General features: G+C 48.4%; 1 long non-coding RNA gene across 1 annotated transcript in view; it reads left to right on the forward strand.

Moving 5' to 3' along the window:
- The window catches only part of LOC140341478 (uncharacterized), an 81,060-nt gene that overhangs the window by 48,322 nt on the left and 22,536 nt on the right, over nt 1-10,202 (forward strand). Inside the window, exon 2 of the long non-coding RNA XR_011922887.1 lies at nt 5,287-5,348. This is a non-coding gene — a long non-coding RNA (uncharacterized lncRNA). The remainder of the gene's footprint in view (nt 1-5,286; nt 5,349-10,202) is intronic.

The following is a 10,202-nucleotide window of genomic DNA, read 5'->3' on the forward strand; positions in this document are numbered from 1 at the left end:
TGTCACCTCCTTATTGGTTGATCATTGGTCAGCCTAGGACACCAGCCAGTTGTTTGGAAATATTAATAACTGGGTGAATATTGCTGCCTTCCAAATCTAATGGATATTTGTTATCATTAAACCTCCTGCTCCAAACTTCCAAGGTGTGAACTACTATACAGGTTGGGTGAATGTTCTCTAAAGTGAACGGCGATTGAAGAATAGCCAAGCACATTCACTCAGAGAAGAAAAAAACCCCAAGAACATTCTGAGTGAAAGAGTTGCCTCTCGTAGACCTCAGTGGGGTTTGACTAATATCAGGTTCATTCATTATTTCCTGAACCTGAGCAGAATGAATTGTTGTGTGAATATGTACACTCCTTCAGTATATTATTATTAAATATTATAAAATCAGCAAAAATGTCATGCAAATATACTTTATGGCTGAAAGTTGGTGGGGTGACCCCCAGGCCCCAACATTCGCCTTTATGTGAGATTGGTGGACTTCTCATTCCTGAACGCTGACCATAAATATGGGGTTACTCCCCCTCTATTATCAGTAAGATTGATTCTGTCTGTGGGGATTTGCCCCCATTGGTGAGGTCAGGTACTGATGGTGGGATTTGCCCCTCATTGGTGAGGTCAGGTACTGATGGTGGGGATTCGCCCCCCTAGGTGAGGTCAGGTACTGGTCAGGTACTGATGGTGGGATTTGCCCCTCATTGGTGAGGTCAGGTACTGATGGTGGGATTTGCCCCCATTGGTGAGGTCAGGTACTGATGGTGGAATTTGCCCCTCATTGGTGGGGTCAGGTGCTGATGGTGGGATTTGCCCCTCATTGGTGAGGTCAGGTACTGATGGTGGGATTTGCCCCCTATTGGTGAGGTCAGGTACTGATGTTGGATGAAAAGACATTTATGGAGCTGGCTTTGTACCCCGGGGCACAGTCATGGGGGGGGCAGCAAAGGATTTTCACCAAACGGTGACCACAAGGCTGGAGGAGCCCAGTTGTCTGCAATGTCTTTGTATGATGGAAGATTACCGGGACCCCTCACTAGGGACCCCTGAACCCCATCATTGGAGGGGGAAATACCCCACAGTGAATGACATGTCTGTAATCTGTACAATATCAGGGGAGTGAGGAAGACATTTTACAAACATTTGGGGTTCATATTGTATGGGGAATTATTTATGGTGATTTCCATGACCCCGCATTAGATTTTATATTTAGGAAATCTTTGCCCCAACATTCACCCTCCATGTAGCTGGTAAATATTGGGGATCATTTTGGGATGATGAATCCAGGGTGGTGAATCTGGTGAGAGATTGGTGTGTTTTGTACAATCTGTAAATCATCTTCTCTGAAGTCGGGTGACTGAATTCCGGCATTTTGCGGTGAATAATCCCGGTGAATAAACAAGCCGCCTGTTTCCTGGCTTTGAGAGCCGCCTGAAGATGTTGCAGTTATTTGCGCGTTGCGGTCCCTGCGGATGAATTGTCAACATCTTGATCAGAGAAGAGAGATAAATCCGGCTGCTATTGGCAACACGCTCGGGATTGGATGGCAGAGACGGGAAAAGCCGCCGAATATCTGCTAATTTGTCAGATTTCAGCAAGCAAAGTGCACCTGTCCCTTCCTTCACCTGAAGAGCGGCGACGTCTGACCAAATGCTGGGACAAAATCTAAATACAGTGGGAAATCTTTATTCAATGTAAAGCCCCCGGGGACCAAAAACACAGCTGGGGCCCCTGGTTTGGTGTTCTTGGGGCATTTACATGTTTTTGGGTTCCCTCTGATCTCTTTCTCTGCTGTTTTTACAAATTATTACCTGGGGGGGGGGGGGGGGTACAGACATCATGTTATTTATCAATGGAACGTTTCCAGGTATTAATTACCCCTCACACACATTACAATACCTCTTTTAGGGGGCAGATATGGGGGCTTAGGGCCAATACTGGGGCATCTATAGGTGAGGGATGGGGGGTTAGGGCCCAATACTGGGGCATCTTTAGGGGGGGGATGGATGCTTAGGACCCAATACTGGGGCATCTATTGGGGAGGGATGAGTGCTTGGGGCCCAATACTGGGACATCTTTACTGAAGGGATGGGTGCTTAGGGATCAGTACTGGGGCATCTATAGGGGAGGGATTGGGGCTTAGGGCCTGATACTTGGGCATTTTTAGGTAAGGGATGGCAGCTTAGGGCCAATACTAGGGCATCTATAGGACAGGGATTGGGGCTTAGGGCCCAATACTGGGGCATCTATAGGGGATAGATGGGGGCTCAGGGCAAATACTGGGGCATCTATACGCTGGGGATGGGTTCTTAGGGCCAATACTAGGGCATCTATAGGACAGGGATTGGGGCTTAGGGCCCAGTACTGGGGCATCTATAGGGGAGGGTGGGAGAATAGGGCCCAATAGTGAGGCATCTATAGGGGAGGGATGGTTGGCTTTTGACCCCTATAGTTCTTTAGTTAGGGTTTAATGGGTGTGATAACGTTTATGGATTTCATCCTTTTCTTTTAATATATTCATTGACCCCATGAGGGAAAAAACTGGGGGAGGTTTTTGGGGGTCATTAGTGGGACGATCCTTGTGAAGGGATGGGGTAGGGGGGTATTTGTTTATTATGTGGAGGGATGTTGGGGGGGTATTTGTGTATTATGTGGAGGTTTGTGTATTATGTGGAGGGATGGGGTAGGGGGGTATTTGTGTATTATGTGGAGGGATGGGGTAGGGGGGTATTTGTGTATTATGTTGAGGGATGTTGGGGGGGTATTTGTGTATTATGTGGAGGGATGGGGGGCCCTCTGAGCCCATAGGAGATATAACTATAGCAGGGGATGGAGGGACCCAATAGAGGGGGAATTGTGGTTTTTGGGGTTCCGGAGGGACAAATGTAGGTGACATGTTCCAGGTAATGGGCAGTAAATATCGGGGGGTAGTTATTCCGCCATGGATAGTTTCCTCTGATGGAGATCATTTCCCTGATGGAGCCGTTATATTGCGGCAGATCCGGGCAGATAAAAGCTCCGCACATATAATGACATTGGGATGGACGCATGGCGCCTGGTCACATGGGCCATGCAGGGGGGGGGGCAAATGGTGCCGTATCATACGGAGCGCCATAAATGGGGTCAGATATAATTCGGTGAGATCAGACAATGCAGCGACTCGTCTCACATCAAACAGCTCGAAAGTTTATTGAATTTGTAATTCCGTATGTCGCTCCATCTGCTTCCATTCCTCCGCAAATCTCCTTCACGCATTCTCAGCGCGTCCTAAATCACAGAAACGTCTGAAATTTAGGATTTGTGTGTTGTAATGTCCATCAATCCGCTGCATGGGAAGGGTTCAGCTGATGAACATCCTCCATTGTCAGGAGGCTGAAATAAGAACTGTCTGTGTTCCCCTCTTGCTGCCGGTCAGTTTTCCAGACAATGGAAATATTAAAGCTTTCCGAGACTGGAGAAGATGGACTATCATGGAGGAACCTGGGTGATCCAGCAAACCTGGAATGGATTACTTGAAATAGTTTGTTATTATATGGTAATGTTTTCAATCTTGCACCAGATCCATTCCAGGTTTGCTGGATCACCCAGGTTCCTCCATGATAGTCCATCTTCTCCAGCCTTGGAGAGCTATAATAAATCAGGCCCGTTATGTCTGATTGGTGCTTTAATAAATATGGAGGACCCCGGACATCACAGATGGTGGCTTGTATTATCTATACAGGGGGTGAATGTGTGCTGTTCATAATCAGCTCGGGTGAATACCTTGCTGCAGGTGTGCCTCTTATGGAGACTTCCTCCTTGTATTCAGTATGCAGCTCCTCATGGGCGGTGCCACCTCTCATGGTGCCTTGTATGGCTATTGCTGTATGCAGGTTCCGGGCAGTGCTTCCTGCACCCCCTGTCATTCTATTGGGGCCCTATGTTCAGTGGGGGCCCTGCAGTTGCGCAGCCTGCTCTACCCTGGCCCTGATGATGATTTTGCATTAATGGTCAGCAGTCCCGGTATTCCTGTGGTCCGCACCCCCCTCCGGTACCAGTTGGTACCCAGTGCTGTAACAGGGGGACTGTTGCTCAGGTTGGTACTGATTTATTCTGTCACAGGGTTGTCAGGTATGTGGCCATGTTCAGATACTGCCAGGGCCACATCAATATTATATGCGGAGCTCTGCGCCCCCCATGTGGACTTTCTATGCCCCCTCCCCCATGGGACATCAGATGAGCGCATGGCGCAGGTTGAGGTTGCGCATTCTGCATGCGTGGGGTCGGTCAGCATATAATTATTCTATTCTGAGCTGACATGACAGGTGCACTTTGATAGCTGCGCTTGTGTTTGGCTGCCATTGTTGGCGGCGGTGATTGGCGGTGACAATTGCCGTGTCGCAGATTTGCGCTGAATGCAATTTGTGTGCCGGACGCTCTTTGTTGGTTGTTATTGTTCAGCGAGGAGCCATTGTGAGGAGCGCTCAGATCAATAGCTGCGTATTTCAGGGGCAATGAGCCGGAGATGTGAGCAGCCGGTGACACGGGAGGGGTAATATGGGGGGGGGGTCATTGTTCTGCCACCAGCCATTGTGTGTGTGAATGTGTCAGGTAAACACAACCCCCCCCCCCCCCCAGGTGTCACAGGCAGGTGGTGTATGCAGCGTCACCTGGGGGGGGAGGGGGGAGGAAACAAAACCAGCACAGAGAGAATTGGGGCCCTTTACAACACACGAAGGGGGGGGGGGTAGTAAAACAGCCGGGTGAATCTTTGGGTCTGTTATGTGAATAAAGTGTCAGATTTTGTTCTGCTGGACTGTGAGGCCCAAAAGTGACCATCGGTCTCAGTGGTAGCCTACAGTGGCCCCTGTGCTCTTGGGGCCCCCCTGCAGAACTCATTATATCTACGCTGCCAGGAAGCCAGGGGGTTTACCCCAAAAACCTCCCTGCGATGATCCCTGCAGAGTGGTGAATAGTAGAAGTGAACCCGTAGTGATCGGCAGTCCCTGCGCCCACCCGTGTCATGTGACGTGCAGCGATATAAGCAGCGCTTTCACTACACATTCATCCAAAGGTTCACTTTCTTGTCATGGTATTTCATTTTTTCACTCATCTTGTGACCTCCGTGCAGAATTCCCCCCAGAAATGTTTTAGGCTGTGGGTGGGTGGTGGCGGCCCCTCCATTGGCTGGGTATTGAAGTGCCGGGCGGTGCGCCCAGCTAGAAGGGGCCGGGGGTAACACTGTCACATGGGGATTTGCTTTGTGTTTGGCACAGATGACATGAAACTAATTTATTTTTCATTTTTTAGGATTTCTCACATTCACCGCTGATTATTCACCGCATGGATTTTGTGGTTTCCCCCGATCACCGGTGAGTGACACTAATTGTGCGCCGTGTCAGCAAGCAGCCAATAGAAACGCTCCGCATGGGGAAGAAGCAACAATTGATTGGGCAGAATATCGATTAGTGGGAAATAAATATCTGAAGGAATGATTGCTCAGCAGAGGTGAATGTCCTGATGAATTAGCTGGTTCACCCTGAACAGTGAACAGAAATCCACCTTACATTCACCCTCCATTCACACTGTTTGAGAGAATTGAAGAGGAAGTACTGTTCACAGACACCCAATCCTTGCTATCACATAACATGGCTGTGTCATGTTCTACCTTTATATTTCAGCTGGTGATCCTGCCATGAAGGTCAGGCACTTCCTATTTTAGGGTGACAACGCTCTATCTCATTTCTGATTGGTGCTCCTGTGTTGTCACCGTGTCACATGGGCTTTGATAGAGACTACAAGCAGACAGTTTTATTCCCCAGACATGGCCACCAAGAAATGCCGCGGGGTCATCACTGGGGTGCCGGTAGACAGGAAGTGGCTGCATGGAGGATGCTGGGGGTCAGCAGAGCTGAGATTGGAGAAATAAGGGGAAAAAATGTGAAAACAATTCACAGCTTGGCGTGTTCGGTCTAATGATGGCGCCGGTCTCCCCGGTCCCATAGTGCTGATGATTCTAAGATTGGACTCCAATCCAATACCTGCCCTGTATGATTCACATTCCCTCCACATTCACTCTACCTTATCTACACATTCCCTTCGTATCATCCCCATGAGAATTCCCTAGATCCTGCCAGGAATTTTACCACCCCATAAACAAAGTGCACCAATGAGAAATCAGGGTCAGTCAGTGGGGTGCTTCCTTAACGTGGGATAATAATGGATGAGGGTGACACATATGAAGATTTCTGTATTCCGGACAGCTGGGCCAGCACTGACCTGGACATGCCCAGCAGTGGGAATTCTTGTTATTGATCTCCTGTCACGGTGACTACCCGAGAGTGATGGATGGATTTAATATCCTGGTGACCCCAGCCGGACGCCTCACCTGAGTGAATGATTCACTTCTAACTCCCAGAAAGAGCAGCAAGATTGGGGATTTCTAAGATTCTGAAGATTCAATTAAACCCCTGCATGTGTCCACCCCCCACCCCGGATCAGAATCACAGATGGGGGGGGGGGGAATAACGATGGTCAGCGAGGCTAAAAAAACGGGGGCAGGGATTACCCCAAAAATACAAAATGAAATCAAAATGATTCTCATCCATGAAAGTGCGGAGCTTAAATATGGGGGGGCAACAACATTCCAGAGATGAGGGGCAGCATGAGAGGGGTTCCAAGGACAATGCCCCCCCAGGTCCCCCCCATCCTCAATGCCCCCCCAGGTCTCCCCAATCCACAATGCCCCCCCCCCACCATCCTGGGGGCTTCTCTGCCCACATATCACCCAGATTCCACAAAAAAAGATGTCTATTGGGGTATTTATCCCCGGGTCACTCTGCTGCCCCCCCCCCCTGCCCATTTGGTGCTGTTCAGCCGAATTCCCCACAGTTGTAGCCCCCCTATAGAGAGAAAGAGGCAAAATACAAATATCTTATTGCCCCCCTGGGATTGGCATCATTCTCCCAATTTAACTGATCATAGTCAATAGGATCTGATGCCCAAAATCCTAATTACCACGTGGGGCCCTGGGAGGAATCCAGAAGTTGCTGTTACCCCAAATACCCCAGAATTGTGCAATCATCCAATAAGGGGCCATATTTGTATCATGGTCACCATTGGCTTCACATTTCTGGTATCACCATTCACCGATGGCTGACTGTCATTGGTTCTACCCCACCTCATCGGCGCCCCCTATATGTCTACAAGCCAAACGCCTGGTAATGCCCCCCATCCGGCCGCAAACTAATTGAAGGTTGGTGCCGGCCCACATAACCCTGCCACCTTAGGCCTTGGAGCCCCATTCCAGTGATCACCCTTCCTCCGAGTTGGGGTATTTTGTGGTATTTACCCCTCGCAGACATTTACCCCCGGCTTGTCCCTAATACCATAACCCTGCATTACTTTGTATTCGGTGACAATGGGGGTGACATATTGGAGGAGCGCAGGGATGAGATTTTCCGCTCTGCAGACATTCTGATATAAATTCTCTACAACTCCGGAATCCTAAACACAAATCTCCATCCGGAGGGCCGGCACCAATTAATCATCACAGGCACAATTATTAATTATTAGCCGCAAATAATCTTCTAGAGCAGGAATAGGAGGCTGACACTGCCACCCCAAACTGCCATGCCAGGGGGCAACAAGGGGACATCTGAAGGGCAAAGATTTCTTACATCCAGGGATATACATGTGTAAAGGGGAACTCTTCCCATAACCCAAAACAGCAGTGCCAATGCCAATTGTCTGCAGATTACATTATTATGATGCCCGAGCAAAGATGGCGGCGATACAGGAAGATAACCTATCATTCCTATACAGCGCTGCGTAATATGTTGGCGCTATATATATCCTGTTTATTAATAATAATAATAATTCCTAAACTGGAAATAATTACCAACCAATCAGAACGCACGATCCCCCCACAGAACCCAAATATTTGTCGGCTTTTGGAGATTTATTTTTTTCCTTTCCTTTTCCCTGTTTGCCAAATGACTCTAAAAATTGACTAAAGCAGAAACTGCGAATATAATTGGCACAATAAAATGATAATGGAGTGAGCGAAGAGCGACAAATTAACGGAAACTCCAGCTGGAGTTTATTTCTGCTGCGATTCCTCATAAATCGGGAATATTAGAGGAATATGAAATCTTTATTTTGTGTCTGTCCGGCGGATGGCGCTCTAGAAAGGCGCTCAGCGGTCGGCCTTTGCGTTTAATAACGTCTTTCCTTATTTAGATAACTTAATAGCTGTGGAATTTTAGTCCGGGAAGCTAAAATGGAAACGGTTCTGTAACAATTGTCGATTATGTTTAATTGTGTAATCAGTGGTGGGGTAATTACAAATTTATTGCACTTTGCGGCGTAGACTGATGTTCCTTACAATGCGTCCATGCTGATGAGGAAAACGCAGCGAGAAGCCACAAAAACCCAGGACAACCCTGCGAGCGCATTCACGCAATTTTATCACCGGGATTAACCCTTTCATCACGCTGCTGAAATCAATCCCCGAAGAGGCCCTGTCTATGGCACAACATTGGAGGAATTGGCACAGGCGGAGCGCCCCCTAGCATCTGACTGCCTGCCCATAAATCAGGGTATTATGGGGTAAAATGGCTTCAGCTCTATTACTGCATTAACTGCCCAGAATTCCCTCTGATCCGGGGGAATAAAACATTTTTAAAGCCCCAGGGGCCAAATGGGGACTTTTTAGGCAGTGGGGTCTGGATGGGGAGGGGGTTTAGGGACTGTGGGGCACGAGGAGGAGGTGTTAAGATGGTGGGGGCTGGAAAGGAAGGGGTATGGGAATTTAGGAGAAATAAGGAGAGGTGTTTGGGTTTTGGGAATTGGACAGGGAGCGGTTTAGGGCATTAAGGATATTAAGTTTAGATGTTGGGAGTTGGAGGGAAAAACCTTTAACCCCCCGGGGCTGGAGGAGAAGAATTTAGGTCTTTGGGGCTGTTTTAGGCAGGAATAGGTGGGACATTAGGTTTAGGGTCCTTTATGACCCTTTTATGGTGCAAATAATGAGCAGAATGAGGAAAACCACTGACTTTGAGCCCGGGCACCACATGGTACATCACATAGATAGGGACAGCACTGGACATGATGGTGCCTAGGCACTCCGGTCCTTGATGATGTCATCATATAAAAACTCCGCCTCCAAAAGTATCACCTGAGCTGTTGGGAGCTTTCCCCAGCATCCTGTGATGAATGTTGTAATCTCTCATTGTTTGGAATGTTGCAGTGATGTTGTTATGGCTCTCACAGTGAGCAGCGCTGCGGCATATGTTGGCGCTATACCTAATATCAGTTATAAGAACGCTCCTCCACATAGCTCTCTTGCCGCAGGGAAGTCATTTGTTCCGGCTGTAGGGAGTTTATTAGTCCTTCTGTCAGAGATGGATGAGCGCCGAGGTGAGAAGAGCCCGCAGACACCGATTTATCAATAACGCGCCCTATGAATATCGCACAATTTATTTTCACCTCTCTGTCTATATTTGTAATTGTATCAGGGACCCTGGGGGAAACCTGTGACCCCCCCAATCCATTTATTATAATCCCCCCTCCCTGTGACACCCTTCCCTAAAATACCCCCCCCTTCATGTAATCCCCCCCCCTCTGATTCTCCTCTGTAATCCCTCTGCCCCATCATCATGCCCCTCCTCCTGGTATCTCTCTCCTCTCTATGCACAGTGATTGTGTTCTGCAGCGTCTTTGCGTTACATAAGATGTTCCATGTTTACAATCTGCGGCCCCCCACAGAGCTGACACAATTATCATTGGAAGAGATTCGCTGCCTGATGGGAGCAGGACTGAGGCCCAAAGGAAAAGGGGGTTAAAGAGGACCTGTCATGACTGTAACCAAATAATATCATTTATATTAAAGGAGAATTATAGACAAAAAATCCTTGATGATCCTGCCAATATATGCACAACCCCCACTTCCTGTAACTGTCACATGGACAGCTTGGCTAATACTAATATTGGGAAAATGCAGATTTCTGATTTCATCATTGACCCCACAGAATCTTCTCCTAGGATTCTGTCCTCCTGATATTACCCCCACCCTCCCGCTGATCACCCCCAGCACTGTGATTACCCCATTACCTCCTCCCCCTCCTTCTGACCCCCTTTTTCCTGTGATTCACCTTCCCCCATCTTGTTATACTTTCCTCCTCGTAATTCCCCCTCAACCTGATGCCCCTTCATATGATCCCCCC

The sequence above is a fragment of the Pyxicephalus adspersus genome, chromosome 11, assembly GCF_032062135.1.
Source record: "Pyxicephalus adspersus chromosome 11, UCB_Pads_2.0, whole genome shotgun sequence".
NCBI lineage: Eukaryota > Metazoa > Chordata > Amphibia > Anura > Pyxicephalidae > Pyxicephalus > Pyxicephalus adspersus.